General features: G+C 39.9%; 1 pseudogene; it reads left to right on the top strand.

Annotated features, from left to right (window-relative positions):
• The first annotated feature begins 4,031 nt into the window (after positions 1–4,031).
• Positions 4,032–24,244, top strand: LOC141780655 (3 beta-hydroxysteroid dehydrogenase type 7-like; annotated as a pseudogene).
• The last annotated feature ends 1,966 nt before the right edge of the window (positions 24,245–26,210 follow it).

The raw sequence follows: 26,210 nt of genomic DNA, 5'->3' as shown, positions 1-26,210 counted from the left end.
ACATCAGCATTTGTAATTATGTAAATTATGACAAATGTAAACACAATTTACAAGCATTTACTGGACTTCACATGGACCTGTATTTCAGTAATATATATTATTGATAGCAATGTTTTAAGTTGCATAATTTAAAGAATATTTTTATGATATTGTCGATGAAATGTATCATGTTTAGTTTGTTAAATTTTTTAAATCTTTAATAAAGATGATTTGATATATTCTTAATTTTCTTGTTGTTGTTTTGCACTTGATTCACATCACAGGGAGAGGCTGCATTTTCCTGTTTTTCTTTCCGTAACTGAGCTCATTTACGTATTTTATTATGACATCATAATGAAAGTTTGTACAGCCTGGAGACCTGGTTTAGTTTCAGTGTGAATATGTTTTCTTACCATGCCCACATCCCGGTATGATTTAATGCAAAAAAAGTGAAGGTATCAAAAACACATGACTACTTTTCAGTTAAATAATTATTATAGTTATTAATTATTCAAATAATCAACAATTATTTTATTCCAACAGGAGCAGTAAAGAATGCTTAGAAAAACACAACAGTATAACATGTACTCAGTGGTGGAAAGTAACTAAGTACATTTACTCAAGTACTGTACTTAAGTACAATTTTGAGGTACTTGTACTTTACTTGAGTATTTCCATGTTCTGATACTTTTACTCCACTACATCTCAGAGGGAAATATTGTACTTTTTACTCCACTACATTGATTTAATAACTTTACAGATAAAATAAGCTAACTTAGCTAGCTGGTAGCTTAACCAGCTAGCTAGCTCACCGATCGTTAGCTCCTCCAGGTCCTCTCTCCGTTCAGAGGTTCCTGCTCCCCGGTGTCGCTTCTTTTATCGTGTTTTTACTTCACGGAGAGGAGGTCATTGAACCGGAGCTGTGGCGGGGGGAGCGGACGGATAGGAACCCACCTGGCTGGCTGTCCGGTCCAGGCTCCAGGCGGACAGATCACAGTGGCACGCCGGTCCTGGGTGAGTTGAGCATCAGAGCTGAAGTTCAAATGGACCAGGGCAGCGGAGTGGGCACTGTTCGGCCAGGCAGGCAGGGTGTTGACTAGGAATAACGGATTCTTTGACACAAAAACGGTCCGCCAGAGTCTGATACCAGAACTGCGCCCATAGCAACGGCCTGCTATATATACCAACGGCCTGCTATATATAGCAACGGCCTGCTATAGATAGCAACCGTCTGCTATACATAGGTCTGCTATACATAGCAAGCATCTGCTATACATAGCAACGGTCTGCTATAGATAGCAACCGTCTGCTATACATAGGTCTGCTATACATAGCAACGGTCTGCTATACATAGCAACGGTCTGCTATAGATAGCAACCGTCTGCTATACATAGGTCTGCTATACATAGCAACGGTCTGCTATACATAGCAACCGTCTGCTATACATAGGTCTGCTATACATAGCAAGCATCTGCTATACATAGCAACGGTCTGCTATACATAGGTCTGCTATACATAGCAAGCATCTGCTATACATAGCAACGGTCTGCTATACATAGGTCTGCTATACATAGCAAGCATCTGCTATACATAGCAACCGTCTGCTATACATAGGTCTGCTATACATAGCAACGGTCTGCTATACATAGCAATGGTCTGCTATACATAGCAACGGTCTGCTATAGATAGCAACCGTCTGCTATACATAGGTCTGCTATACATAGCAACGGTCTGCTATACATAGCAACGGTCTCCTATACACAGCAATTGTCTGCTATACATAGCACAGTCTGCTATACATAGCAATGGTCTGCTATAGATAGCAACCGTCTGCTATACATAGGTCTGCTATACATAGGTATGCTATACATAGCAACCGTCTGCTATACATAGCAACCGTCTCTTATACATAGGTCTGCTATACATATCCACCGTCTGCTATACATAGCCACTGTCTGTTATACATAGGTCTGCTATACATAGCAACGGTCTGCTATACACAGCAACGGTCTGCTATACATAGCAACGGTGTGCTACACATAGCAACCGTCTGCTATACATAGCAACGGTCTGCTATACATAGCAACGGTCTGCAATACATAGCAATGGTCTGCTATACATAGCAACGGTCTGCTATAGATAGCAACCGTCTGCTATACATAGGTCTGCTATACATAGCAACGGTCTGCTATACATAGCAACCGTCTGCTATACATAGGTATGCTATACATAGCAACCGTCTGCTATACATAGGTCTGCTATACATTGCAACGGTCTCCTATACACAGCAATGGTCTGCTATACATAGCACAGTCTGCTATACATAGCAATGGTCTGCTATACATAGCAACCGTCTGCTATACATAGCAACCGTCTGCTATAGATAGCAACCGTCTGCTATACATAGGTCTGCTATACATATCCACCGTCTGCTATACATAGCCACTGTCTGTTATACATAGGTCTGCTATACATAGCAACGGTCTGCTATACACAGCAACGGTCTGCTATACATAGCAACTGTGTGCTACACATAGCAACCGTCTGCTATACATAGCAACGGTCTGCTATACATAGCACAGTCTGCTATACATAGCAACGGTCTGCAATACATAGCAATGGTCTGCTATACATAGCAACGGTCTGCTATACAGAACTAATACAAAGATTGTTTCCAGGTCTGAGGGAGTATTACTGCATATGTGAAGTTTGTTGCTCCAGAGGGAGCTGCTGCAAAATCTGATAAACTGATAAAGTCCCTTATTAGAGGACACAGTCAAGTAGACTGCCCTTTGACCGGGATCCTCAGGTAATATGTGACCTCCAAATGATGGTGTGTAATGGCCTTGACAGTGAATGTGGCTCACGTAAAGGACCGAAAGTAACTCATATATGGGGTTAAATCAGGATACAAGTCAGTAAATTTAGTCCAACTAGTGGATATATTTATTTTTTTAAAATCCATCAGTCAAATTATGAAAGTATTTTGAGTGTACATAGGGAAAATCAGGCCAACCATTGACAAACAGAACATCTCGTTTCCATAAGTAAATATCTCATCATAATATAATATTTGTTTTACACAAGTTAACATCTTCGTTCTTAAAAATCATCATCAAATTCATGTGTTTGGTCAGTTGGAGTGGGCTCAGCTGTAACACCACTGCAAATACAGTTTCAAGTGCATACCAACCGCATGCGCACCCTTTTATGTATTTATGTATTATGTATTTATTTTTATTAATTTTAAATATAGTTATTTATTTTGGCGTTTATTTTTGATTTATTTATTTTGGCAATATTTTAAATTATTACATTATTTTAAAATTAATAAAAATTAAATACAGGGAAATTAAACAGAGGAGTAAATAAATAAGGGAATTAATAAGTAAAGAAGCATATTAAAACAGAAATATCAATTTATTAACGGTTACATTTATTTTCAATATTATTTTTGCTACATTTAATGACGTATTTATTTATCAATATTATATTTATTTGTCATTTTTTTTGTTTATTGATTTATCTTTTATATTAGTGTAATAAAAATTACAATATTTCCATCTGAGGTGTAGTGGAGTAGAAGTAGCCTATAATGTAGCAGAAAATGGAAATACTCAAGTAGAATACAACAACATTAAACTTGTACCTAAGTAGGCCGACAGTACTTAACAGTAAATGCACTTTCCACCACTGGCTGCTATGCAGGGAATGAAATTTGCACCTGCATCATGCCAAATACAGGGTAACTGTTGGCTATGGCAGGTAATAATTCCAGGTCACCTATCAACATGACAGATCATTTTCACTCATATTAAGAAATATTATTTTGAAAAAGCAATTCCTGACTTAAAAGTAGTTAGGGATTAAGGCTACATGATATATTCCATGTTTATACTGTCTGGTATCACTGAATCAGTGTTTACAACTCTAAAGTGTTCTACACAGATTTCAGATGTGGCAGACAAAAAAATTTAGTGGCGGGTAGAAATGTTCAGTGACCTGCCACAGTGGCAGGTGAGGAAAAAGCTTAATTTCAGACCCTGCTGCTATGTTTCATTACAAGTTTCCAAAAAAAAAAAAAAGGTGCCCAGCTCTCCTCCTCCTGTGTCGTGGTGGTGGTGTTGGTGCTGCTGCCTGCAGAGCTCAGTGCTCACAGAGAGAAGTGACAGTCACCATCAGTTCAGCTCTCTGCTCCACACTCAGCATGTCTGGTCCCGTTTATCTGGTCACCGGAGGCTGCGGCTTCCTCGGCAGACATCTGCTTACTGAAGGAGGATGAACTGGCAGAGATCCGGGTGTTTGACAAACACATAGACTTGAGTTTAAACGAACTCAGCACAGGTAAGAGGATTAATGCACCAGACTCCATTTAAGAATCTGCTAATTTAACGTTACCTCGGCGTAGTCACTCTTTCAAGCTCTTGTTTTAATTTAACTTCAGGCTTTATAACTGCACGGTTCACAACATCATATCGTATCTATTTCTGCTTGTTTGTGGTGTAATGTTAGTGTTTTATTTAGTGTTTATTTGCCTGGTTCCTCATTACATTAGCCTCTTTTACTTTGACATTCTGTTGTTGCTAGGGCAACAGCTTTGGTCCAAATTTACTTCCTGTCAACTACTGCAGTAATTATAGATGGATGGATGGATGGATGTGTAACCCAACACGGTATACAGAATGGCCAATGCAATGCTACTTCAGAGACCCACAGGCAATAGGCCTCAATTACTTAGTGTTGACACCAATAAATTCACAGATTCAAGAGCGGGAAACATGCATTCAGTTTCACATTACCAAATGTATTTAATTAAAAGGTAAAACATGATTGGAAATTGATATCCTAAAAAAGGAGAGAACAATCAAAAGTTAATATTTATTCAACAATAATAGTTAAAAACAGTTTTCCCATAAAAACTCCAACCTGTCCTCCCTTTTTAAACTAAAACCCCAAAAGAATACAAAAAAATGCCAAATACTAAGGCAGGGTACTGTCTGCGGGGAGATTCTAATTATGACCCCTCTTTAAACTTACCATGTAAGCACACTATGAACTATTTCTTTACATGGCACACCATCACAAGTATGAAACTGTAAAAAGTTACTATCACCCTTTTGGGCCTACCAAACGGCATGTGAAAAGGGAAATACCACGACTAGCCTACTCCCCGCAGGTCTCCCACGGCCTGGAAGAACAAAAACAAATACAAAGTAATGTTAATCAGTTGGTTCTGGATCACAAGGTTAAAAAGTATTTCAAGTAATCACCACAACAATGCAACAGTCTGACTTGGATGTGTCCAAATCAACAAATGGGTGGCTGGACACAGTCTCTCTTTTAGTCCATTTAAAACTATCAGTAGTCAAATCAGGCTTCAGTGTTAAATACACCCAGGCAAAGCAGCAGTCTAGCTTCAATCATTCTCCTCAGGGCCCTACTTCACTGGCTCTGCTGTGGCTCAACCGGGGGAGGGGCAAAAGGCTGAATCTTTCCCTTTTCAGTATGGGGTAACAGAGCATCACTCTGGACGGCTCAGGACACAGCTGCACTACAAATCTGGACAAACAGTGTTGACCTGCCACACATCTACCAGGAGTCAGACAAAGAGACTCTAATCACCCACACCTGACCTTATGAAGGCAGGAAGCTCCACTCAACCACACCTACAAGGGGCGGTGCTCCCTGCCTAGGTGCTGGCCCTCACGGATGGATGGATAGATGGATAGATAGATGATAGATAGATGGATGGATGGATGGATAGATGGATAGATAGATGATAGATGGATGGATAGATAGATAGATGGATGGATGGATGGATAGATAGATAGATAGATAGATAGATAGATAGATAGATAGATAGATAGATAGATAGATAGATAGATAGATAGATAGATAGATAGTGCAAAGTACAATACAAATATACCAGATATAAAAATACAAGGAGATGAAGAAAACTGTTAAAAGTGGTAATCCTTAAGATTTCAGGGTTGATTTACAATTTATATTTGCGTAAAAACAATAGAATTGTGCTTTGAGTTTCTGGCTAAGATTTGTTTCACCACTACATTAATTAAAGTGGCAATCCTTAAGATGTCAGTCCTGGTTGATTTACAATTTATATTTCCATTGTGCTCAGAGTTTAGCAGACCTGGGCGCTGCATACTGACTTACTGCGTGTTTATGCTACTCTTGTTCTGTTGTTGTGCTGTCGATGCTGTTGTTTGCTACTGCCAAATGTTAGTGTGCTTATCTGTCTGTTATGTAATGCTTGTTGTCATATGTAGCCTAATGCTTGTTGTGATGGTATGCCAGAAGTGTTTGGCTGTGTGCTGCTCTTTAACTTAGGACATTTCTTTTTATTACATGGCTTTGTTGAATACTCAATTCTGATTGGTCAGTCACAGCCTTCTGTGGTCTGTTATTTATTTATAGCAGACCGTTGCTATGTATAACAGACCTTTGCTATAGGAGCAGTTCTGATGTGGGACTCTGGCGGTCCGTTTTGTGTGAAATTATTGATTCCTTAAGTAAGTAGCTGTGTAATAAGCGGGATAATATACAGCGAGCCGGTCACTGTTGTGAAATAAACCCTGACAGGGCAATGCCACACCCTGACGCGGATTGGGGATCACGGCGTTCTACGGTCTGTTATTTCTTTATAGCAGACTGTTTCTATGTATAACAGACCGTTACTATGGGCACAGTTCTGATATCAGACTCTGGTGGACTGCTTTTGTGTCAAGTTATTGATTCCTTAAGTAAGTAGCCGTGTAATAAACAGGATAATGTACAGCTAGCGGGTCATTGTTGTGAAATAAACCCCGACAGAGCTCGCTGTACATTATGCCTTACATAGACCCTACCCCCTTCCCTCAAGAGGCTTTGCCTTTTGCCAGGCCGCCATTGTAAATAAGAATTTGTTCTTAATGGCTTGTCATGGTTAAATAAAGGTTAAATAAAATGTATAAAATAAAAGGTGTGAGAAAGGCATGGCAGAGTCTGTTTCACCTCATACTCTTGAGGAAATTCCTGGTATCCCAAAATATACTGACAAATTTCTCCTCCTGCACCATCGAATTAAATCTATAATTGTTTCTCAATTGAAATAAAATTATGTTTACAATGACAAAAGGAGGAGGAGGAAAGATGATCTAGATAATCTGAACTGCCGTGCAGTTCAGAGGATCAGATAGGTGCATGCTGCGAGCATATACAGATTCCAGTGGAGACCGGCGGCGTTTCAAAACTACTCGCTGACTGCTAAAGTTACTCACGTTAAATAGCAGTCCACCTTCGTGTTTCGGTACGGTTGGCTTTCACACCTGATGAAAACCATGCCCAAGTACACATGAACCGTACTCCAGACTACCTTTTTAAGTGGACTCGTACGGTACCGTATGGAGCGTTCACACTAATCATTCGAACTGGACTTTGGGGACAAGTGTACTCGGATCCGGGCCCGGGTCCCTAATGTGAAAGCACCCAAAATGTCTGCCTGTTTCTCCCTCAGAGCGAACAAAGGTGGTGGTCATTCAGGGGGACATCACAGACTACAGAAGCGTGTTGGAGGCATCCTGTGGCACCGATGTCGTCATCCACACAGCCAGCTTAGTGGACGTTTGGCACAAAGTCCCAGAGAGCCTCATCGTCTCTGTCAACGTCTCAGGTGAGACTTCAAGGGTCTGAATGATGGCAAGGAAAAGGGATGGGGAGGAAAAATCAATGACTGATTCAGTTTTATGAATGTTTTACTGCGGGAAACCAGAAAACAGAGGAAACCCACGCCTTCTCCTGTTCTGGATGATTTTAAAGGACGTGACTTCACCCATGGGTTAAAAAATGTTGGCCTTAATTAAATTGTGCTGAATATTGAGACAATATGGCCATTGTTAGCCAGTCGGGTTGCCCATTTCTGTAGTGGCAGATAGTCCAACCTGGATTAAGGACTAGTTTTCATTACATATTTTGTAAATGAATGTTTCCTTTTGTAAATGAATGGTTCCTTACTATGCATGGTTGGTCATCCTGCTGTCAACTGCTTAACCCTATTAGTTTGGTGTTCAGTGGGGAGTTTAGGTGTCACATGATGGCATAAATGCTGCTTGAGGGGCTTTTCAGCCTGACAAGAATAAAACTCATGAGTACACCAAAAAAAGAAAGAGGAAAAACTAAATGATATATAATCCACAAGCAGCTTTTAGCACAAAACAGGACCCACAACATATGAAATGGTGCGTCACTTGTGTTGAACTGTCTGAGAGTGTGTGTGTGTGTGTGTGTGTGTGTGTGTGTGTGTGTGTCAATCAGTCGTCATATATGAACATCACTTGTTGTCAGCTTACCTCATGCCTTTACACAATGTCCTTTCAGTAAAGCAAATAAAAAATAATCCATGTCTTGATGAGGTAGGTTGAAGTAATCCAGTCAGAGAAAGGAGATTTGCACTTCAGCAGTTCAGGTCAAGCTTGTAATTTTGCAAAATCCCAGTGATTTCTCTGCATTATCATCGTAAAGTAAAAGTCCATAATGTTACCTTGCGATTAGAATGAAAGACAATTGAGACAAGTCCATAAATAGTTCTGCTAAAGGCTTTAACCTTTCCAAACAAAACTTACATTATCAACTAAAACAACTCCTCATTTACCGTTAGTAAGACTCTTCAACCTCTCCTCCCAGCTTCAAAACAAACCACAAACCAAAAACGGCAAAACAGGAAGTGACAGATTGTAATTGCCTGCCTATAGGCCATAATACTGAATCTATTTAGGATAAAAGATATTGTTTAATGTAGTATATTAGCCATTCAGAATCCCAAAGACAGCTCTTACAAATTAAGTTCAGGCAAAATTGAAAAAATAAAATCATTGTCTGCAATATAAATGCACAACAACGGCCAATTGGGAAACTCCAACACTCAACGACCAATAGTGTAACTTTTACTCAGTATGGAGGCTTTCTTATCAGGGACCTGGGCCTAGATCCGAGGACACTTGATCCAGAAAGTCCACTTTATTTGATTAACGGGAACACTGTGTGCCGTACTCGGGCTCGCTACAAATCAATTGTTCCTAGAATGAAAAGTCAAGTACGGACTTTCAGCTTTATAAGCCACTGAGTACGGTCTGTTAAAATCTGATGATCTGATCTGAGTGTAGTCAATCATTTGCTGAAAACAGTATCACAATATTTTGCTAATATTTGGCAGTCTTTATACTACATTTTATCAAAATAACAGGTAGCAGCCAAATAGAATAGATAACCTCCTTCCCTCTGCTGCTACATCTCAATGTAGCTCTGCACCACTTTGGTTGTACACATTGGGAAGTATGCGTGTCCAAGGAGCACTTGAATGCAGCAAGATTTTCCACCTTATCACTGTATTTAGATTGTTTAGTTTACAGCTATTGGAATACATTTTAAGGATAACGCTGCTGATGTCATATATTTATATTTTTCTGTAAACAATAATTTGTTAGTCCTTCTCTCAATACTTTCTGACTTCCCCAGATTGTCTGTGGCTTTCAGCCCCCATTGGTTCCCCCAGTGGGCAACCTCCAGGTCTGAAAAGTGAAGTCAATGCTGAAGTGCCTTAAACTTGCATTCTTCAACAAACCAGCAGGGGGCGACTCCTCTGGTTGCAAAAAGAAGTCTGATTGTATAGAAGTCTATGAGAAAATGACTTTACTTCTCACTTGATTTATTACCTCAGTAAACATTGTAAACATGAGTTTATGGTCTCAATCGCTAGTTTCAAGTCTTCTTTAATACAGCATGATGTTCATTTAGTACATTATGGTCCCATTTAAAGTCAGATAGACCATAAAGCAGGGTATGCTTTAGGGCGTGGCTCCCTTGTGATTGACAGGTTGCTACTACGGTGTTGTCCGGTCTGGGAGTTGTCCGTGTTTTCCGTGTTTGTGTGGCTGTGGAGGATTACCCAATAAAATTCAATCTGATCCATCCAACCCCAGCATCCTCCATCTCTCTAATGACAACGTTTTCTCTCCTCAGGGACGGAGAACGTGATCAAGGCCTGTGTGGAGTGTGGCATCCAGTGCCTGCTCTACACCAGCAGCATGGAGGTGATTGGCCCCAACGTCGATGGAGACGCCTTCATCAGGTGAAGCTCAAAAAAATATCATTCTGGTTTTACTTGTTTGTTTTCCTCACAGAGTACACATGGTTGCACTTTCACTCTTGTTTTTAGAAATGCTTTGGCTCAGTTACGTTTCTGTGGTCACTTTCTTGAATGCAATCATGGAAAGCCTGTTCAGAATAGATATGATTGGTTGGAGACAAAAGTACACAACACACATTATCCAGCACCCTGCTGGTATAATCAAGAGGCGTTTAAAGACTCACTCACTATCTTACTGTCACACTGTCCCTCCGTAATGTTTTGCATGAGACCGTCTGGTATGTCAGACATGCCGTACAGTGAGCAACATGTTTTAACCTTTCTTTAACCTCAACCCTTTATTAGATTTGTCACATACAGGTGCATACATTAAATTTGACCTCTGCATCCTAAGGAGCAGTGAGCTGCTGTAAAGTGCAATTTGGGGTTAATTGTCTGGCTCAAGGAAACGTCAACATGCAGAAAGTAGGAGTCGGAGATCAAACCACCGACCTTGTGGTTGAAGGATAACCACTCTAACCATTGTACCAATGGATTCCTTAGGTTTTCTAGTTTTATATGATGCCAGTATCTTCACTCTAGACTGAGCCCGCTACAACCTTAAAAAACGCAAGTTGCATTTAAACACATTCCTCTCATACACATGGCAAGGTCAAGAAAACACCACCCACTTACTTTCTCCTCCTCTGACTGTTTAACTCTTTCTCTACAGGGGCAACGAAGACACACCTTACAAAGTGAAACACACTATGGCCTATCCCAAGAGCAAGACAAAGGCTGAGAAAATCGTGCTGGAAGCTAACAGCACCAAGGTACTTTATGTTCAACAGTGTGGTGGTTTTATTGGCAGAGTTATTAAAAGCACATTTTATCTGTACACACTGAGAAAAACACAAAGCTGCAGATGCAGAATAGAAAAAAGGTTATTGGAATCCAGATACATTTATTAATGTTTATTACTGTAATGCTGAATATCAGTTTTATACTGTATTATATCTTAACTTAACCCTTGTATCTCACTAGAGACATTTTTTTTATTATTTTAAATTTTGGCTGTGTTTATGCATGTGGTATAAATTTGGCAAGGGTGTGACGTTTTTTTTTTTTTTTTTTAATTGTGGAAGTTCAACCTCAGCCCCTATAATACGTATATAATAAACTGTATGCTGTCCTCACTCAAAGTTGTTGCAGGCAACGTGTTTTTCAGCTATACAGCCAGCTCAACAATATATTCTCCAGCATTGCATTCTCCAAGGAACAGACGAGTTGTTGTATTTGGCAGGATTTAATGGAGGAAAATATGTAATTTTGTAAAACTGAAAAAGAGCACAAAATACAAACATCAGATAAATGTGCTTGTAAGTACTAAATAATATATCAATAGAGAAAAGATCACTAGCATAACTAACAGGTGCATAAAAGTATATTTACACAAGAACCAATGTTTTAAACATCAATAAATCTCTATGTAGTTGAAAACAAACTAACTATCAAAATACTGTACTCAACCTAAGAAATGGTGACATAAACATGTTCACATAACTGTGATTAGTGAATAACTTACAGATGAAGCCGGTTTTGTGGATTTATAGCACAGGATTAAGAAGATTGTACACAGATGATTCCCTGAGCAAAAAGGAGCTTCTTGAACACCACTTCCTGTTATTCTTTGTTTACAATGACCTCACTTCCTCTTCAGTACAGCTATTTGCAGACGCCACTAGGGGGTGCCAAAGGACATACAAAGGGAACACTTTACACTGGTTCCAATACACTCCCCGCCTGGCATTTTTAGAAATATGCCACTTTAAACATATTAACCCACAGTCTTTTCTAATCCGAGTCTGTACAGGAGAAAGCTGCCACGTCCCCAAAGTTATGACTGCAGTCTCACAGTGAGTTCACCAGGCTATCGCTCAGCGACAGTTTCCTATCTCTGGTTTTAATCTGTGGACTGTGTGACACGATGTTCCCATGATGTCACCTGACTCAGCTGCTCTGTTATTGACCTTCATGCTGAAGAGGCTGGTGAGTCAGGAGAACCTGTCGAGGTTTCCTTGTCCTCCTGGGAGAAAAGCAGCACCACCTCAGAAATGGGTCTGGAGAATATCTTGACTGTCTGATTTCCTGTCACTTTGACTTCCACCTTTCTTACCAGTCCATCTTTACTGGGAATAACCTTCACAATTATTCCCATTGGCCACTGATTTCTTTTTGTCTGACTGTCCTTCATGAGAACTATGTCTCCTTCTTTGAGTGGCGGTGCAAGCTCGGCATGCTTATTGTCAAGCATTTTTTGGATGAACTCTGTGAATTGCACTTTCATTCCAGGCTTCTTCACTAACATCCGTCGCAGTGACATCAGACGGCTGTGAGCATAGTCTCTGTTGTTAGGGAGACGTCTCCGTGGGTGGCGAAAAGGGAGAGGAGCAACCCACCTATTGGTGTCATCTTGGAAGATCTCCCGTTCCATGATCTGAAGGAAGGTTAGATCCTCAATGGAGTGGGCCAGCAGGTTGTCATTCTCTGTTGTACAGAAAACCATTTTTCCCAGATTATCCTTGTTTGATACCAACGATGCACTTTGTGTGGGTTTGTGTAGGAGAGGATTCTTGCTATTACCTTCGATACTATAGATTTCTTTCACTCGTATCTGATTCTCACACGGAGTAAGGCAAGTTGGTCTTCCATTGTCAAGGATGCAGGTCTTCATGGCACTCACTGTGTTTGTCTTGTGAACACCTCCTATGCATACATCCCCTATGATGACCCAGCCGAGGTCTAGCTTTTGTGCATATGGTGCATAGTGAGGGCCATTGTGTTGCTTACGAACCTTATGGGCCCTAATAATGTCTCTTCCCAAAAGCAGCAGGATGTCGGCTGCTGGATCGAGATTTGGGATTTCACTCGCTACCTGTCTTAGGTGATGGTGGTGGTACGCGGCTTCAGGCGTCGGGATCTCTGATCTATTGTTTGGGATTTCATTACACTCGGTGAGTATAGGTAATGGCATGTTAATTTTTCCATCTGTAGATTCTACTGTGAATCCATGGGCTTTCCTGCCAGCTGTTTCCACCATCCCTGCACAGGTTTTGAGTGTGTATGGCACTGCAGCTCCCTTGATGCTGAACATGTCAAAAAACTCTGATCTAGCCAATGACACGTTGCTCTGTTCATCCAAAATGGCATACATTTTTCTCTGTAATTTACGATGACCATTGGGGTACACGTTCACGAGGCAGATCTTTGAGCAAGATTTGCCTTTGAAGTCCTCACCACATACCTCGGTACACCTCGATGTGACATCTGGCTGCCCTGTGTCCTCTCTCTCCCCGCCATTATCTGATGCAGGGAAAAAACCTGGCTGTGACAGCGGAGCAGGACCACGGTGAAGAGCAGCAAGATGTCTATCGCTGTCACACTCCGTACATTTGATGGGGATTTCACAGTATTTTGCTTGGTGAACAGTAGAAGCACAGCAGCGAAAGCATATATTGTTCTCTTTTAGGAATTTCTTTCTCTCATCAAAGCTCATTTTCCTGAACCCTCTGCATTTCTTCAGTGAGTGAGGTTTGTTATGCATTGGGCACAGTCTGTCAGGATTTTCTATTTTGGACGCTGTATCTGATGATGATACGCTTGTTTTATGTACAGAGACAGGTTTCATTTGACCAAACTTCTCTTTCTTGTAGGAGGTTGTAGAGAGACTGGGCAGGTTAAAGCTGGGATCATTTTTCTCTTCAGCTTCCCTGCAGATGAACTCTTTAAAGAAGTAGAAAGGAGGAAAGGCCACACCATGTTCTCGCTTGTATTTGCACCCTTGAGACATCCATTTGTCTTGGAGATACAAAAGCAGCTTCTCTACAATGGGCTGCACTCCTCTTGCTGTGTCAAGATAAGCTAGCCCTGGTAAGTACCCATCGTTTTTGGCAACATCCAGTTCTATTAATAGGTCTGCCAGCTCTTGAAGTGTTTGATTGTCTCTGTTTTGGATCTTGGGGAAGTTCTCTATTTTACTAAATAGAGCTCTCTCTATTACTTCTGGAGATCCATATGTTTTGTTCAATCTCTCCCAAATCGTTTTAAGACCAAGGGAGGGTTGTCTGACATTTACAGATCTAATTCTGAGTGCCTGCTCACTTGTACCCTTACCCAGCCATTTGATCAACAAATCCATTTCTTCACTTGCTGATAGCTCAAGATATTCAATTGTGTTGATGAAGGTCTCCCTCCAGGCTTGGTAGTGTTCGGGTAGGTCATCAAACTTTGTCAATCCTGAGGACACCAGTTGGTTCTTAGCAAGAAGTCTGGCAAGATCAGCTGTTGTAGTGTTGGCTTGATTTGTATTGGCTGAGTGTGATGGCTTGTAGGGGAGAGCACTGTGTGATCTCTGCTGTAGTAAATCTGTGTGAAACTGCGGTGTTTCCCTCTGTTGGTACATCGGTCTCCTATTGATGATCTGTGATTGGACCTCACTTTGAGCAGTGTAATCTTGCTGAGGTGTGAGTGCTGGAGGTGGGGGGTAGTGAACGTCCTTTTCTTCCTTAGGTGCCTGTGGAAACTGATGCAGGGCATGGTGGGTGACATAGTCCTCAGTTCTTTTTAATGCGCTCTCTTGAAGGGGCAAGAACTTAATATTTTGAATGTGGTCTGAGCCATCCATATCTGCTGCTGCTGTCTCTAGCACTACAGCTTCTGCATGAGCAGCTTCCGCTTCTCGTTGTTGGTTGATGTAATCAATTCTGGCTTCCAGCTTGGCTTTCTCAATTTTGAGTTCACTCTCCTTTTCTGTGAAGGCCAGCCTAGTTTTGGCTGCCTCTGCTTTGGCACGGGCTCTTGCTGCTTCTAAGCTGACTCTAGAGCTTGTTGATGAGCGTGAAGAGCGTGATTTTCTGGAGCGATGGTGAGAGAAGACTGTACTTGATTCAGTACCATCTTGTGAGCCTTTCACTTTGTCTTCATCTGGATCCTCTACTGACTTGACTGTGGTTTCCATGGCGATGAAGTGCAGTGTAGCTTGTCTATCTTGAAATCCTTCTTAAAATCCCACATTAGGTGGTCATCTTTTTACTATGCTGTCCTCACTCAAAGTTGTTGCAGGCAACGTGTTTTTCAGCTATACAGCCAGCTCAACAATATATTCTCCAGCATTGCATTCTCCAAGGAACAGACGAGTTGTTGTATTTGGCAGGATTTAATGTAGGAAAATATGTAATTTTGTAAAACTGAAAAAGAGCACAAAATACAAACATCAGATAAATGTGCTTGTAAGTACTAAATAATATATCAATAGAGAAAAAATCACTAGCATAACTAACAGGTGCATAAAAGTATATTTACACAAGAACCAATGCTTTAAACATCAATAAATCTCTATGTAGTTGAAAACAAACTAACTATCAAAATACTGTACTCAACCTAAGAAATGGTGACATAAACATGTTCACATAACTGTGATTAGTGAATAACTTACAGATGAAGCCGGTTTTGTGGATTTATAGCACAGGATTAAGAAGATTGTACACAGATGATTCCCTGAGCAAAAAGGAGCTTCTTGAACACCACTTCCTGTTATTCTTTGTTTACAATGACCTCACTTCCTCTTCAGTACAGCTATTTGCAGACGCCACTAGGGGGTGCCAAAGGACATACAAAGGGAACACTTTACACTGGTTCCAATACAAACTGTGTAGCCAAAGTACACTCAGACCCTTAAGGACAAAAAAGTGTCCCCATTGAAACCCCACAGCCATTACAGCATAAAAGCATGCATTCTTTTTAAGGCTGTCAATCGACTAAAACGTAGTTTAAAAAGTAAAAACTTTACCAAAATCTCTCTTTAATTTCATTGACAAAAAAGAGACGAAATATTATCGATGGGCTGTGTAATGGAAATTCTGTCAATATTCCAAGATGAGTCCTAATGAACGTTGAAATCAAGATCCCAAACAAATGAAATGTCTTTGTTGTATTTTATTCTTGCAAGAAGAGGCACTGGTTATACAGAGCCACACAAAGTCTGCAGAAGATTATTACAATGTGACTATATAGAAATCTACAACAGGGACTGTGAGAAAAGGAGTTGTTTTGCACAGATAAGGAGTTGTTTTACTCAGACAGTGTCCAAGTAAAAGTCAACATTCAGTACTTTCCCACTACATGAGACGAAGAGCACACAGACAGTAACTTTCCACTGTTGCATAAAGAGACATCATTACATACAATGTAATTTTCCAATAAAGCTGTCAATCAATTAAAATATTTAATCGTGATTAATCACATGATCGTCCATAGTTAATCGTGATTAATCGCAAATTAATCACACAATTGTATCCGTTCAAATTGACCTTAAAGGGAGATTTGTCAAGTATTTGATACTCTTGTCAACATGAGAGTGGGCAAATATGCTGCTTTATGCATATGTATATATATATTTATTATTGGAAATAAATTAACAACAGAAAACAATGACAAATATTGTCTAGAAACCCTCACAGGTACTGCATTTAGCATAAAAAAATATGCTCAAATCATAACATGGCAAACTCAAGCCCATTGGGCAACAACAGCTGTCAGTGTGTCAGTGTACTGACTTGACTACGACTTGCCCCAAACTGCACGTGATTATCATAAAGTGGGCATGTCTGTAAAGGGGAGACTCGTGGGTACCCATAGAACCAATTTTCATTCACATATCTGGAGGTCAGAGGTCAAGGGACCCCTTTGAAAATAGTCATTCCAGTTTTTCCTGGCCACAATTTAGTGTGAATCTGGAGCGTTATTTATCGTCCTTCGTGACAAGCTAGACTGACATGGTTGGTACCAATGGACTGAGCCCACTACAACCTCCAAAATATCAATTGCGTTAATGTGTTAAAGAAATTTTGTGGCTTTAAAACGAATTTGTGTTAATGCATTATTATCGCGCTAACTTTGACAGCCCTAATTCTATTATATCAGGCTTTCAATCTAGAGCCTCAACATTTTTTTTTTTTTTACAATATTTCACCAGATTGAGCCATTTTCTCATGTTTGATCTCTGGGGCAAATACATGCTATTTTCTTGGTTTTCTTGCACAAAATAAAAATGCATCACAATCAATGTTGTTGCTAATCATTGACATTTTTGTCTTCTCCTCATCGGAGCAGCTTTTTTAAAGTGAGGCACAAGGGTTAAGACTGGGTAACACAATCTGAGGCTGGAGAGCCTGAAAAAAACATTATGAGGGAATTTCTTGAGCAACTTTGCCACACAATGCTGGACCATCCCCTTGTGGCTTTGCTTTGGTGTCACTCCTGCTGTTTACCATCAAAATCCATAAACTTCTACCCTTTGACCGCTCTGGGTTTATATTTTTATATTCGTATGCCTCCCGTCTGATTTCCCAAAACTGAATCCTGGTTTTGTCTCCTGTCCAGGTGAAAGGTGGAAAGTGTTTATACACGTGTTCTCTGAGGCCGACGGGGATCTACGGTGAGGGCCACCAGCTAATTAAAGACTTCTACAAGTTTGGTAAAAAAACAGGAGGCTGGATCATCGGGGGGGTCCCAGAAGACTCTGAACATGGACGGGTCTATGCAGGTAAAATTACAGTTTGTGTGAGTCATAATCACAACTTTAAAGACACGTCACAGTTAACCAAAACAAAAGACCGGAGAGGGTGGAGGGCTTTAGTCGATGGCCTATGTTTTCTGGGAATATGAAGACCTCAGTAAAGCAACACTAACAAACCTCTGGTGTATTTTTTAACTCTGAAAGCAAAGGCAACTAAGCTAAAGTGCAAAGGAGAACCAGTTAAAAGCCTAGCATGACTTATGTTCACTCCAGAAAGCAGAAGTACAGTTGTTATGCACTTCCTTTGCATTTCACAGGAAGTGATGTAGATTTTACAGTACAGTGTAGACATTTTACAGTATTCTACTGTTTTGCCAGTCCAGACAATAATAATAAAAAAACTCTGATTCTCTAAACAGCTGCTAGCCAATGAGCTAAAAACACAAATTGTACAACACGATGAACATGAGCAATAGGGATAATCTAATCCATATGTCTTGGTTGTGATGTTAATGGACAGATTATGAGACAATGGGCCCCTGTTTTGCGTCTCTTTTGGTTGTTTTGTGTTTTTTTGTGGTAGTTGTATGTCTCTGTGGTAGTTTTGTGTCTCTTTTTGGTTGTTTTTGCATCTCTGCGGTAGTTTTGCATCTCTGCTGTAGATTTGCATCCCTTTTTGGTAGTTTTGCATTTCTTTGGTAGTTTTGCGTCTTTTCGTGGTCCTTTTGTGTCTCTTTGGTCGTTTTTCGTCTGTTAGGTTTACGGCTCTTTGTTAGTTTTGGATTTCTTTTTCTTAGTTTTGCATCTCACTTTGGTAGTTTTGCATCTTAGTGGTACTTTTTTGTCTCTATTTGGTAGTTTTCCGTCTCTCTTTGGTAGTTTTGCGTCTCTGTGGTAGTTTTGTGTCACTGGTTGCTTGGCCTCCCTTTTTGGTAGTTTTTCGTCTCCTTTGTAGTTTTTCATCTCTTTGGTAGTTTTGCATCTCTTTATGGTAGTTTTGCGACTCTCTTTGGTAGTTTTGCATCTCTGTGGTAGTTTTGCATCTCTTTATGGTAGTTTTACATCTCTCTTTGGTAGTTTTGCGTCTCTGGTAGTTTTGTGTCTCTTTTTGGTAGTTTCACGTCTGTGATACTTTTGCATTTCTTTTTGGTAGTTTTGCAACTCTGTGGTAGTTTTGTGTCTGTTTTTGGTAGTTTTACATATCTGTGATAATTTTGCATTTCTTTTTTGGTAGTTTTATGTCTCTTTTTGGTAGTATTCCCTTTCTCTGTGTTAGTTTTGCATCTCTTTTTGGTAGTTTTGTGTCTCTTTATGACTTCCCAACAAGAAATGTTGTGGTTGTTTGGCGTCCCTTTTTGGTAGGGTTCCATCTCTCTTTGGTAGTTTTTCATATCTGTGGTAGTTTTTTGTCTCTTTGTTAGTTTTGCATCTCTTTTTGGTAGTTTCCTGTCTCTCTTTGGTAGTTTTTCATCTCTGTGGGATAGTTTTGTATCCCTTTTTGGTAGTTTTCCCATCTCTGTAGTAGTTTTGTGTCTCTTTTTGGTAGTTTTGCATCTCTGTGGTAGTTTTCTGTCTCTCTTTGATAGTTTACCCTCTCTCTGTGGTCGTTTTGCGTCTCTGTGATAGTTTTGCATCTCTCTTTGGTAGTTTTGCATCTCTGTTGTAGTTTTCCATCTGTTTTTGGTAGTTTTACGTCCCTTTTTGGTAATTTTACGTCTCTCTTTTTCATCTCTGTTGTAGTTTTGTGTCTCTTTGTGATAATTTTGTATTTATTTTTGGGGTTTTGTGTCTCTATTTGGTAGTATTCCCTCTCTCTGTGGTAGTTTTTTATCTCTGTGGTAGTTTTGCATCTCTTTTTGGTAGTTTCGTCTCTCTTTGTGACTTCCCAACAATAAATGTTAGCTGTAACTTCAAACAGACGCACTGGCCCCAGCGGCCCCCTAATCTGTTGGGCACCTGTACCTGTTAAGTCCCTGGGCCTGTGCCCAGTTGGGCAATCTGTCCATGGTGATAACAATACCTTATTAAGAGTATCAGCACAACGTAAATATATACAGCAGTATGAGCACATCATTGAATAAATGTGATGATGACATTTTTAAACAAGTCTCAACATGCTGGTTTCAGTGCTGATGTGTTTTTGTTATTCACTCACAGTTCATCGGCTGTTGTTCATGACCAAATTAGCAATAGTGCATGTGAGCATGAGTAACAGCACCCTAACAGATGCTGATGTTACACAACTGGAACATAAGAAGTTGATAAATCTTAGCTATTGAGGATGCATGTTCACTATTATTAGACACTGTAGATATCTGTGGTCACAGCTGTGAAGCAACTACGCACATTTACTCAAGTGTTTTACTTACGTACATTTTTGATGTATAGGGAAATATTATTTGTTTATTTCACTAGTTAAAGGGACTATTTGTAACTTTGTACGCGCATAAATGTAGCGGGTCGTCACACATGCGCGCTCGCATATGCGCGTTCGCGTGTAGCTGCTGTACCCTCCTCCTCTGCCTGCTCGCCTTCACTCAGACAGCTCAGCTCGCTCCACCTCTAGACGTGAACGCGCGCTCACTCCACACTGCAGAAGAGTTAGTTTAGCTCTGAGAATATCTAGTGAATGTACAGGGGACGTTTGTGCAGAAATAACTGCTGCAGCTCCTCCAGACCAACAGAGGTTTTCCGTGTCTTGTGAAGTGACGGAGCTCTACAGAGATTTACGTTGTCTTCTCGTTACCGACCGGGTGCCGGTGTCTCCTCTGCTCTCTCACACGCTGGAGAGCCCCGCTGCCTCAGCCTGCACAAAAGCCAACACTAGGATCAGATCTAAATCATGTTCATGGAGAGACCTTCGTCTGGTCAGCTAACATTACTGCCAAGCAGCTGAAATATAGAGTGATATTGTGGTTTTAGCTGACTTGTGTCGCCTCACTGTTTTGAGTGATGCTCGTTCAGGTACAGTGGAGGAAATAAGTATTTGATCCCTTGCCGATTTTGTAAGTTTGCCCACTTACAAAGAAAAGAACGGTCTATAATTTTAATGGTAGGTATATTTTAACAGTGAGAGACAGAATATAAAAAAAATCCAGAAAATCACATCATATAAAAGTTAAAAATTGATTTGCATTTGATTGTGGGAAATAAGTATTTGATCCCCTAGCAAAACATGACTCAGTACTTGGTGGAGAAACGTTGTTGGCAAGCACAGAGGTCAGACGTTTCTTGTAGTTGGTCACCAGGTTTGCGCACATCTCAGGGGGGATTTTGGTCCACTCCTCTTTGCAGATCATCTCTAAATCCTTAAGGTTTCGAGGCTGTCGCTTGGCAACTCGAAGCTTCAGCTCCCTCCACAGATTTGATATGGAATTAAGGTCCGGAGACTGGCTAGGTCACTCCATGACCTTAATGTGCTTCTTCTTGAGCCACTCCTTTGCTGCCTTGGCCGTATGTTTTGGGTCATTGTCGTGCTGGAAGACCCATCCACGTCCCATTTTCAGTGTCCTGGCTGAGGGAAGGAGGTTGTCGCCCAACATTTCAAGGTACATGGCCCCGTCCATCCTCCCTTCGATGCGGTGAAGTCGTCCTGTCCCCGTAGCAGAGAAACACCCCCAAAACATAATGTTTCCACCTCCATGCTTGACGGTGGGGATGGTGTTCTTGGGGTTATAGTCAGCATTTCTCTTCCTCCAAACACGGCGAGTTGAGTTGATGCCAGAGAGCTTGATTTTGGTCTCATCTGACCACATCACCTTCTCCCAAGCCTTCTCTGAATCATTCAGGTGTTCATTGGCAAACAGACGGGCCTGTACATGTTCCTTCTTGAGCAGGGGGACATTGCGGGCGCTGCAGGATTTTAATCCGTTACGGTGTAGTGTGTTACCAATGGTTTTCTTGGTGATTGTGGTCCCAGCTGTCTTGCGATCATTAAGAAGTTCCTCCCGTGTAGTTCTGGGCTGATCCCTCACCTTTCTCATGATCATCGATACCCCACGAGACGAGATCTTGCGTGGAGCCCCAGACCGAGGGCGATTGATGGTCATTTTGTGTTTCTTCCATTTCCGAATAATGGCACCAACAGTTGTCTACTTCTCACAAAGCTGCTTGCTGATGGTCTTGTGGCCGATTCCAGTCTTGTGCAGGTCTACAATCTTGTCCCTGACGTCCTTAGACAGCCCTTTGGTCTTGCCCATGGTGGAGAGGTTGGAATCTGATTGTGGACAGGTGTCTTTTATACAGGTAATGAGTTGAGACAGGTGTCTTTTATACAGGTCACGAGTTGAGATTCGGAGTACTTTCTTAAAGCGAGAGGACTAATCTAACCGGTCTGTGGGGGACAGAATTGTTGTTGGTTGCTAGGGGATCAAATACTTATTTCCCACAATAAAATACAAATCAATTTATAACTTTTATATGATGTGATTTTCGGGATTTTTTTTTTATATTCTGTCTCTCACTGTTAAAATATACCTACCATTAAAATTATAGACCGTTCTTTTCTTCGTAAGTGGGCAAACTTACAAAATCGGCAAGGGATCAAATACTTATTTCCTCCACTATAGGAATATATATGTATATTGAGAGCGAGCAAGCGCGAGCCCGACGCTGACTTTCGTTGATTTCACGGCCACAGGTGTCGCTGTTAAGAAGCATTTCTGAAAGTTACAAATAGTCCCTTTAAAGGGGAGATTATTATTTGATATTGTTGAATCTGGAAATCTCAGGCCTTGGGCCTAGACGGCTGAGATCACAGCTCAATGTTATTCAATGTTCAATCCTAATAGTGTCAGAAAGTCAACACAGGTTACTCAAATGAATCACTTGATGCTGTACAAGTATGTTGCAAGAAAAATAGAGTTTTATTGTGTTTTAAAAATCAGAAGACAAAACACAATCAAACCCGAGCCGATCCGGAACACGACTGACCGCTCGCTTAACATCATATGGGTATATACTTGAACCAAAGGACACATCCTTCTTATCTTGTCATCATGAAATTTACGTTCTCCACTTCTACTGGTCGCCGTCAAACTAGCCTACAAATCAGCATAAACTCGTCCTCTTCTGCCATCCGTTAAGTTAGAGATGTCCTTTTTTGGGCCTTTTGGGGTGGCATCTTTTTCTACACAGCTATGATGCGACTTGAAGTTCGTTTGCGTTACGTCATTAGAGCTGTGAGTCACAGCGGCCAGTGTGAGTATTACAGCACTGGGGTCTATACAGCTGCACTAGGAATATATGCTGTTTCAATAGTAAAAACAAAGTTATAGGATTAATACTTTTATCGTTGTTTATCACATTTTTATATAGTTAAAAGGGATTACTTCTTCAATATTCAACTTTGGTTGATGGCATGAAACGTTGTGGGATTTTTTTTTCTCTAAAATGATAACTTACATATATACCAGGTACATGTTCATTCATCAATAATTTGGCTGTGACAGAAATCATTCTTCAGACTGACTGCTTTTCCTCTTATTTAAAAGTAGTTATATCTTAGTTCTATCTCTCAGCCTCATACTGTATTTGGTGTAGGCCATGAATTCAGCTCCTAATAACATGTGAAGGGTAAAACAACTACTTTTCCTTTTCGGCACTTGAGTACATTTTAAGGTAAATGTTTTGAGTACATCTTCAATCATTCAATGTGGTATTCACCCACTTGTCTGTGTTTCTAGGCAACGTGGCCTGGATGCATGTACTCGCAGCCCGAGCCCTGAGAGAGCGCCCGCAGACAGTCGGAGGTGAATCTTTCTTCTGCTACGACGACTCACCCTACAAGAACTACGAGGAATTCAACATGCTGTTCCTCTCCACATTTAACTTCAGAAGAGTCCGCATACCCTTTCCGGTGCTCTGGTTCCTGGCCATGCTCAATGACGTGCTCCGCTGGATACTGAGCCCCTTTCATAACTACACGCCGTTGCTGAACAGTTACACCTTAGCCGTGGCTTGCACCTCCTTCACTGTCAGCACAGACAAAGCCCTGCGCCACTTCCAGTACCGCCCTCTGTACGACTGGGACCAGTGTCGCGCCCGCACACAGAAATGGGTCGACACGTTTCCTCTGGATGACCCCAGTAAAAGCAAACTGTAATTATTACAGTATAAAAAGATCTTTTCATTGTTATATTTGTCTAGCATTCTTAGCTTAGTCATGAAGAAAACACAATCAAAGAATTTATTCTGATGAAGCACATACTTTAATAGCCTTGTTATGATTTATTATTAAATTCCATTGAATTAATTTTGTTGGTGTTTAGTTGGTACAAGGGATCGTGCTTCTTGTTGAGAATGTGCTGTAATATTCAGATATTAAACATTTCTACATCAGAGCTGTAACATCAGCATTTGTAATTATGTAAATTATGACAAATGTAAACACAATTTACAAACATTTGCTGGACTTCACATGGACCTGTATTTCAGTAATATATATTATTGATAGCAATGTTTTAAGTTGCATAATCTAAAGAATATTTTTATGACATTGTCGATGAAATGTATCATGTTTAGTTTGTTACATTTTTGAAGTGTTTAATAAAGATTATTTAATTATTCTACATTTTCTTGTCGTGCTTTTGCACTTGATTCACATCACAGGGAGAGGCTGCATGTTTCTGTTTTTCTTTCCATAAATGATGTCATTTACGTAGTTTATTATGACATCATGATGAAAGTTTGTACATCCTGGAGACCTGGTTTAGTTTCAGTGTGAATATGTTTTCTTACCATGCCCACATGGTTACTGTGAGTTCTCCACCTCTGGATTTCTATGGAGACAATGAAGTTTGTTTACGCTCAGTGTAAAGGGCCCAGTCTTTCTCTATACTCTTGTGGAAACTTGTCATCAGACTCTATGACGACCAGCTGGATAGCATTAGTTGTATGAGTAAGACAAAATATATGGGAGTTCCCTTGTAGAGTAACTTTGACATTGTTCCTGCACCCCTGGGTGCCCCCGTCATTCCTGTGGTTTTTACCATGGCAATCCTCACAACAATGAAAAGGAAAGCACAATCCCCACAGAACCTCTGATGGTCTCCCCCAAAACAGAAGAAAAAAAGTTGAAGTTAATGTGAGCATGCCTCAATGTGAATCCAACGAAAGGATCACCACTGCTTGTAATGAAATGGGATGTCGCCATCTACTGGTGCAACAAAAACATACCAGTAAAGTGAAACATCCCAGTGATTGATAATTCAGCTAAAAATTGTATTATTACGTTGTATTGATGTACACCCTCCCGTCATTGTTTTAACTTTGGGTTTGTCTTTTTCCCCCTCGTTTTTATGTAACTCTTTGGCTATTTTTATGTTTTACATTTTTATAGGAACATTAATAAATCAAGATTGGGACAATAACAACAATACAGATGTGTGTGTTTATTTATTTATTATTATTATTATTATTTACAATTTTCAATGATTTGACAAAGTATTTGATTTCATTAATAAACACAACATAATTAAGCTTTCTGTTTTTACACTTACACACTCTTTCCCATTATTATTACTATATTAATTACCAAATATATGTTATAGTTATCCATATGAAATAAGACATCTATTATGCTAAATATGGGAATACTATTGTAATACGCATCCATCCTTCCAACTTAACTTTCAACTGGTTAATAACTTCTTATTTAAAAAAGTATGTTGAGGGTGTTTTGTAAATAAACATATTTGATCACTGTAATGAATGTGTCAAATTAAATCAAACCTGAGGAAATATAAATATGCAGTGATGGAAGAAGTACTCAGATCTTTTACTTAAGTAAAAGTAACAATACAACTCTGTAGAAATATTCTGTTACAAGTGAAACTCATTCATTACTTTAATGTTTTAGCTGGTAAAGGTGGGGTTTATATTAACAAATGTATATACTACCAGGTTGTGTAATCTATATTAATCAGTGAGTAACTCCTGTAGTTACATGTAACGGAGTTACGTAATGAAATTACAAAATAATAATAATATAATTGTAATCAGTTACAGATACTGAGAAAAAATATGTAATTAAATTACAGTTAGGCTACTAATCAAAATGTTGGTGATTACAAAGGGGGCACATCCGGATCTATTACTTTTGGTAAAAAACGTATAGAATATAACATTCATTCTGTTGCTCTGTTCCAATCTGAATTCAAGTTATATTGAAGAACTTTCAATAAAAGTTTGACAGTATTCAGTGTTGAGGACTGTTGGTTTACATTGCCCGGTTAAGTTCATGTTTTTAGGACTTTTCAGGTTCATTGCCCAGTTTAAAACAGTAAGTAATCAAAAAGTAATTAAATGTAATAAGTTAAATTACTTTGATGAAGTAATTAACATTTCTAAAGAATCCTTCTCACTTATATATATATATATCACTTATATAGAATCCTATAGAATCTTCTTAACCTTTCTAGGGTATTTACTTAATTATTAATTATTATTTTGTACGTGCTGTTTTTTTTTCTCTACATTTACCTAATTAATTAATTAATTTATTCATTCAAGGTTTCTATCTTACCACCATGAACT

This window comes from Sebastes fasciatus, chromosome 13, assembly GCF_043250625.1.
Source record: "Sebastes fasciatus isolate fSebFas1 chromosome 13, fSebFas1.pri, whole genome shotgun sequence".
Lineage (NCBI taxonomy): Eukaryota > Metazoa > Chordata > Actinopteri > Perciformes > Sebastidae > Sebastes > Sebastes fasciatus.
The sequence above is the reverse complement of the archived record's forward strand: the minus strand, read 5'-3'. Positions and strand labels throughout refer to the sequence as shown.